Source organism: Cyanistes caeruleus, chromosome Z (assembly GCF_971803275.1).
Source record: "Cyanistes caeruleus chromosome Z, bCyaCae1.hap1.1, whole genome shotgun sequence".
In the NCBI taxonomy this organism is placed as follows: domain Eukaryota; kingdom Metazoa; phylum Chordata; class Aves; order Passeriformes; family Paridae; genus Cyanistes; species Cyanistes caeruleus.
The window spans coordinates 47,651,373-47,659,699 of NC_141732.1; positions in this window are offsets into that span (position 1 = coordinate 47,651,373).

Sequence of the window (8,327 nt, forward strand, 5' to 3'; positions counted from 1 at the left end):
TAGGATATATCATGCATTTTTAAGGTATCTTTATTATTATTCATATTGCAGATAATTTTCAGCTATAAAACAGCATGCTACAGTCTGAGGACTGACAGATCTTTATTCCTCAGTTTTCCAAATATAAAAACACTGAATCAAAAAACATTTAGCACTTGTAAAAAAGAACAAACTCTCACACATTACAATTACATTCTGATATTCGTAGTTAAAAAGTATATTTGAGGTCAGGCACTCATCACAGTTCAGTGGAGGACTGCCTTTCATATAATTTACAGCAATGTGCAGTATTAAGACAACAGTCTTTAGAGAGCAGCTGATCTCCCCCTTTGCAAGTGATGTAACACCCTTCACTTTCGGCAGAGTACCTCTGGTGGAAAGGTCTTTATATTATGGCTTACATTAAAATTTATTTTGTATACTCGGGTCCAATATATTTATGTATTTAGACATTCTATGCTGCTGAATACTGCAGCCACAAACTGCCACTAGTATCAGCAGGTTAGAAGGTGTCTAACTGCTCTGCTGTCTGTATTAGTTTTCAGCGCTGCAATTACTGGCAGTGGTTGCACAGGCAGAGAATTAAAGATTTAATAACTCAGTCTAGCAGAGGTATGAGTTTGAAAGCCAGGACACAGCAGTTTTATTTGCTCTGGTGAATAAGAGAGAGAGGGAAAGAGGAGAACTACAAAGACACTGAATTGTGAGAGCACACATCAGGTTAACTAGCAAAATAGGTAACTAGCAAGAGGAAATTTGATTCAAAAGTACCAAGCAGTAAGGTGAAAGGATAAGGTCGCTGTGCCACATGGTCTGCAACTGTAAAACACCATGAAAGTTCTCACCAGCATTATTTATGATACCATGAGTTATTTTCATTTATTATGCATTTTACTCCCTGTAGTGTTTCTCCCTTTCTGCAGTCAAGTTTCCCTCAGTGGTAAGACATTGTGCTGTCCATCACAGTTCAGGGAATGACAAAAATTGACACAGAGCATGAAGTAAGAAGCAAGTGTTTGTTAAATAGCAGATGTAGCCTTGCCTTTGGTGGATGCCTCATGTCATGCTCTGTGCAGGGCCATTAAGCCTCTTCCCCTCCCTTGTGCTTGTGGAGAAGACACGAGCCGCCTACCCAGTTTGCTCCTCTCAATCTCAACTGAACAGACTTCCTGTGACAGACACCCAGTGCAAGGATTTTTGTCTTCAAGAGAAGACCCTTTGTAAAGACACCTTAGCTTGACAAGGGTACAGCACTACAAAATGAAAAGAAACATGCAGTATCCATGAACTGATGTCATGCTACAATTCAGAGACCAGGAGACCCAAACAAGAGAAGCTCTGGCTTCTTCATTCTTTCTCCTGAATAGGTAAAAGACAGGTCACCCTTACTTCCTGATGGTAGGCCTCAGTTCTGCATATGAGGTGATGCCTGGTTCCATTAAAGCAACATGAACTGTTTAGGCTCAAAGGTGTAGCTCTTATTTAAAACAAGGAATGGAAACATTGCATGAGTATGTAAGCTAATACCAGAAAAAAGTCTTGTTTGCCTACATTTAAAAGAGGGTAGTTTTTGACACAAATTTCCTGATCTTAGGGAAGGACTCACAATAATCTAGACAAAGCCTGATTGCCTTGACTTCATACCTGGTCCTCAGATGTCTAAGATACTGGAGAGTGTCACTGACTTTAACAAGAATTTCCCTAATCACCTGCTAGCACAGTTGGATGCCAGCATATCAGCAAGTCTCTGCAAGTATGGGATATGGTTACAGTAGCATTCAATGGGATTCACATACATGCATATATAAATATACCAGAGCTGTCCTGCTGGACACTGGAATGGCATTGGAAACTGATTATGCATTGCCAGAGGAAGGATTTACACTGACTTTCAAAGGTAGGACAGCACCTTAACACAGACACAAAAATCAACCCAGTTACCTTTTCATAATACTGCAGCTTCATGACTAGCAGGAAAAGCACAAGTTATGGCATCCAGAGATAGAGAATTTGAGACATGGTATAATAGCATCACAAGTAACAAAGCTAAAGATTCCTGGGAAAAGTCAGAAGTGCTAAATCCAGTCCATGTAATGAAGGACAAAGAGCAGTGCAGGACAGGTTATGTTCCTGCTCACAGATTTAACATCTCATTTTTCCAATGGCCCTAACAACCGCAGAGTTTACAGTAACCAAGATAAAACACCTCATTTATAAAACTAATGCAGGCTCAGGAATGAAATTACTTCAGTCCAACTTTCAAATTAAACTTTTCTTCACATCACCACTTCTTTATTTATTTATTTCAAATAATATAATAATACTACAAAGATAGTCCAAATTATGTACTCCATTTTTCAGGATCAGGATTTATTCAGATTACAGAAGTGGATTAGTAAAAGTAACGTTGTGATTACACCTCTCTACTTCTACAAGAAGATATAATAGGCATCACTAATATATTGAGTGACTTCTGTCATGGGTTTTTTGGTTGGGTCTTGTTTGTTTGTTTGCATTGTTTTTGTTTTTTGTGGGTTGTTGTTGTTTTTGCTTTGTGTTTCGTATTTTTTGGTCAGTTGGTTTTGGGGGTTTCTTTTACAGCTAAATTCAGAAGGCAAGCCTAAGTTAGCATCATTTCACCCTTTGCCTGATCCATCCCTTTCACTGGAGTTCAGAAAGGTGGCGAACTAGCTAGCACATTACCCAGGGGACTTCTGCACCATCAAAGCCCTGACTCAGCCAGACATGTGAGTGCAGGACCAGCAGGAAGCCTCCTCCTATGGTATCCTTCTTCCTCATACTATGCAAATGTGCTGGTAGTAAGTCTTGCAGTCTGTTTGTCCACTGGTCCCTTCTGCTTGTGTGACTGGAACAAAGGGAAAATGTGGCTACTGCAGCACTAGACTTTTTGAACAACAGGCTAGGCAAAAGCCTTCCTGAGGCATTTTTGAAAGGCTGAGTCTGCTTTTGAGCTGCTGTTGACTTTGTGAGAAGATTCCTAGCCCTATTTTGCCATCATTTCATGACAGCAGATTTTATACATGGGTTTTGCTGTATTGATCAACTTCTCTCCTTTTAGCAAAGCAGCTTAGCAATTAACAAAGGTGGTCAAGATACTGTGATCAGTGTAACAAACCACATCACTTCTCTGTGGAGATATTATGTGCAGCTGTGACAGCACAATATTGAAACACTGATTTATCTGTTTGCCTAGGACACTGCAAACCTTGCTTGGTGCACTGCCAGCAGAGAAGCAGACCACAGTTCTGTAGACAGACTTATAAGAAGTCTGTCTACATCACTCCAAAATGTGTTCATGTGGAGAGTCACGTTGCAATGCTGTATGGGCTTCTACAAAAAAATAGGTCATTTTCCCTCCTCTGCAGTCCTCTTACAACGCCCACGTTTTGTTTTAGGTTTTTCCCTGTCTCTTCCTAGGCAGCTGTCTGCTTGTGACTTTTCCCCTCATGCTTACCAGTAAGGCCATCATCCAGTTTCCTTCCCCCTTATCTCATGGACAACCTAGCAGTTTCCTCTTGTCAGTAGAACATCTTCCCTAAACAGACAGTCACCTTCATCACAGCCCTTTTTTCCCCACAGATGTCTAGTAAGGCACTTGTTTTGCATCCCAGCTGTTAAGCAATTTCTCCAAGTTGTTATTAGCATCAATAACAGGTATCACTTCTATACAAACACAATATTCAGCCTTGTGCAGATTTTGCCCTCTGGTTCATTGCTCAAATATGGGCTCTTTTTTTTACTTTCTCTCAGAAAACAAGGTTAACCCCGAGAGAGAGGGCCCATGCTTCCAGACATAGAGGGCCTTGCTTCCAGACTAGAGCTGCCGAGGATTGCACCCCGTGGATGAGTGACCCATACCACAACAGTTTTGATGAGACTTTTTGCCTGTGGGAGGAACTGTCTGGCATAGCAGAGAAAAGACTTGAGTGAACCGAAAAAGATCTTGAGTGACAAACTGCCCAAAACCACCACACCCTGTTTCCCTGCGCTGTCCGTAGGAAAGAGGGAGGGGCTGGGGAGAAAAAGGTATTTTAAAGGCTTATTTTACATCTCATTATCCTTGTCTGACTCTGTTAATAATAAATACACTTTATACCTTTAAATTTGAACCTGTTTTGCTCTTATTTTTTCTCCCAGTCCTTATCTCAACTCATAAGCCCTTTGTTAATCTTTTTTTCCCTCTCCTCTGCCCAGCTACAGAAAAAGAGGGTGAACAAATGACTTTCATAGCTACCTGACAATTGGACAGTATCAAGCCACAACACCAACTTAACAGGAGCCTTGCAACACAATGAAGTACTATACTTACTGTGGCACTGATGTAGGAAATCTGACATAAAGATACTTGAGATAATGGGAATAGAGATAGAACTGCACTACTTCACAAAATGTTTTGTAAGAAGCTTTAGAGAATCATAGATTCATAGAATGGCTGGGGTTGGAAGAGGGAGAGGGATGCCTCCTACTAGACCAGGTTGCTCAGAGCCCCATCCAGTCTGGTCTTGAACAATTCCACAGATGGGGCATCCATAGGTTCCCTGGGAAACAAGTTCCAGTGTCTAATTACCCTTACAGTAAAGAATTGTTTCCTAACATCTATGCTAACTCTATCCTTTTTCAGTTCATTCCCCCTTGTCCTGTCACTACATGCGCTTGTAAATAGTCTCTCTCCAACTTTAAGTTCCCTTAAGGTAGGCCACAATTAGGCAACCCCAAAGCCTTCTCTTAGCCAGGCCAAACAATACTAATTCTCTTAGCCTTTCCTCATACCAGAGGTGCCCCATCCATCTGACCAATTTGTTGACCCTTCTCTGGACATGCTCCAACAGGTTAATGTCCCTCCTATGCAGGGGACCCAAGAGCTAGACACAGAACTCCAGGTGGATGTCAGGGACTGAAATGTTAAAATTCATGGCTCAAACATTATCATAAAGACTTTTGCCCATTATTGCAAAACTGTATCACGAAGATGCACCACCAAAGCTCACCCTGAATGCGTCTCCTGACTGAAACCCTAAACTGTGAGTTAAACTGGTCAAGGCTATTCAAGATAAGTGACATTATTGTTCAAATACTGTTAATCTCAGGCTTAGGAAGTAATGGATAAGGCTGGTAGACCATTCACAAAAGCACTAAGCGCAGCAGCTTCAGGGTGGAGGCCACAGCTTCAGGCTTACCTGTTGCCAGGCTTGCACAGACACCCCACCATGGGGCAGAAAGAGGGTTTCAGGTGCATGTGAAAACCTCTGGTCAGAGGCAGTGAACACCCATCCTCCAATGTGCAGACTAGCTGAACTGCGGAACCCCCCACCTCAGGAAAGTCACGTCTACAGGGGATTCACATGAGGGGTAGGTAGCTGAGTGGGTTTCATGGCCCATCAAAGGCCCCCTGAAGGGTTCCCCAGACCCTGCACCAGAGCACTGCATGAGATGCAAAATAATGCAACTGATCCAAAGTCGAACCTGGCTCTTCTTGAGAGACAACTCTTCACACTCAATCCATGTACTGATGCAGAGTGAAACCCCTCCACCACTTCTTCCTCCCCTGTACCTTCTGAACGGCCTGTAGCCATCCACAGCTGCACTCCAGTCATGGGATTCATCCTACTGAATTTCAGTAACGGCAACAAGGTCATAACTTTCTAGCAGCACAGTGGCTTCCAACTCCTGTTTATTGCCTGTGCTGTGAGGATTGGTGTAAAGGCGCCTCAGCTGGGCCATCAGCAGTGCCACCTTCCTAGAGGTGCACCTCTTAATTCTTTTGAGATATTTTCCTGGTGTTTCTCTGTTGGCTCCTCAGGATCCTCTTGCTTATACAGTCTTATACATCATCTGTATAAGACTGCAGGTGTGCTTGCCAGGGACAAGCCTGATATTGTCCCCCTCCCCCACCACATCTGGTTTAAAGTGCTGCCAGTGAGCCCTGCTAGTTCCCAAGCAGACACTCCTGTGCTGAGAAAAGTGAGTCCATCTGATGTCAGCATATCCAGTGCTGTGTGGGACTTTCCATTTTTAAAAATTAGCTCAAGTTGGTTCAAGTAGAGCACTGATAACACTATGGTCAGGGTTTGATCCCCATACAGGCCATCTGCTTAAGAGTTGGACTCAGTGACACTTGGGAGTCCCTTTCTAGTCAGAATATTCTGTGTTACTGTGTGCATTCTGTGCTCTCCAAACAGACTGGGCTTTGTAAAGTCTGTATCATAGCAGATTTCCCATAAGCATGATCATAAGCATGACCTTAGTGTTCCTGGATTCTTCCTAACCTAAGAATCTACACAAATTTCAGTGACAATTACTTTCCAGTAATGCCCACAATTATGCTCTTATGTACAGGTGGTATTTCTCAGCGCCATCAGGCCAAGTACTCATCTTTACCTCTGCCCACAAGTCATTCTGTCCAGCCCATGCGCACAACAAGAGGAAAAAAAATATCCGTGTCTGAGTCCCCAGGCTGTCACCAACTACTCTGTATCCTTCTCCTAAGGCAGGATCAGCAGTGTCCATGTCCTGTACAAATGCCAACAGCTTCTCCAATTGCTCCATAAGTATCTATCTTCATGAAGAGATAGCAATACCAACCTTCCACAGTCCATTCCTGTGTTTCCTGCACCTGCACTCTCCTACTGCCCTGAATCCTCACATACTTCCTTCTACATACTTACATCATGTTCATATCTGTCTCACAATGTTTTTTAAGGCTGTCTCCTTCTCCATGCCTTTTGTTTTATCCAACTGCTGTTAATCCTCATGGGTGTTCTCTGAAGGATTTCTTCCTGTCTTACAAGATTTTTTCAGCATGATTTTTGGGTTTTTTTTCTTTTTAATGAGGTGATGTCTTATTGTGTTGTGAGGTGCCTTAGGGAGGCAAAGCCTTAGTCCCAGATAAGCATTGTTAACATGAGAGGCACGGCTGTTAGCCCAGCTAGTGTGAATTTTGACCTCCTCCTTGGGGGAGGGGCTGTGTGACCCCTGGATGAAGTTGTCCCACCCCAAACCCCTTGTGAAGGACGGCCCAGGAGTTTTGATTGGGTTTGACTCCCTGGGGGGTTTCTCCCTTGCTGTGTTCCTAGTGGTCCCTGACCCTGAACTCCACCCTGATTCTGTCCCTCAAAACCCATCAACCCAGCACCCAGAGAGCTCAGGGCTCTCTGTTTCTGAATGAGTTTATTCCCATGCTGAATAAATGGTTTCATGAACAGAGGCCCGCCTCGTTCTTGTCCCATGCTGGTTCCCGGTAACTATAGCTTCCCTGGACATGATCCTGCAGTTGTAGACTGCAATATTATTGTATTATATTTGGCTCCTGATCCATACTAATCCTTTAGTTCTTGTATTAAGGACTCCTTTCCTAGTTATTCTGCATTCAGCATTGTCGATAGTAACTATATAGGCTTAATACATTGTCCTTACTCAGTTTTGTTGTTTTGTTTTTTTTTACCATTCAGCCACCCACCTCTGGATTTTAGACTTCTTTCTCAAGGCATGCACAATCTTCCCAGACTTTATCAGTAACTTTTATGTGGGCACTGCTGAGCAATTAAAGAGAAGGTGACCCAGGAAGGACTTTCTGCTGAGGTCCACTTTACACCTTCTTCTAATTTTATAATGGATCACCTAGAACAGCTCAGGAACAGCTATCCAAACAATTTTACACAAATCCACAGACAGAATTTCCATCCAACACAGACTTTCGATCACTTTTATAATCATGTCCTGTCAAACCATGCTAGAATGCTTATGTGTCAAAATCTAACAGTGCAGTTTCTGCTATAGCCACAGTGACAGCAAATAGCCTGCTGTAGAAGAAAACTAAATTAGGTAGACACAACTTGTTTTTAACCAACACCTACTCACCTCCTCCCTACATGCTGGAAGTTTACAAACAGGTTTTTATGGTTCCTGAGTTTGTGGCATGGAAGTCACCTCCTTCAAACTGCAGCCTTTCTCAGCTTGCACTGTGTTTAACTGACAGCCTGAAGTACAGCAATACAAAACATTGCCAACCAACCTCTCGGGGGAGTTTCTGCCTTGTAAGTTTGGAGCAAAATGTTGATCTCTATGTGTCACACAAGTAATTCCTCTATCTCTGGAACAGAAGCATGAGGAATCCCTTCCATGTGTAAGGAGATCTGGATGCTGTAACTGGTACAAGCCACAGGGAAAGCAAATCCAGAACCTGAGCACTCGTTTGATTTCCTTCCTGTAAGTTTGCTATTATCTTAACAATAGCTTGTTTCAGAGGCCTGGCTTTTCTACTTGACCATCTTTTGCACAGTTTGTAGAAAATTACCTCCAAGGCTCTT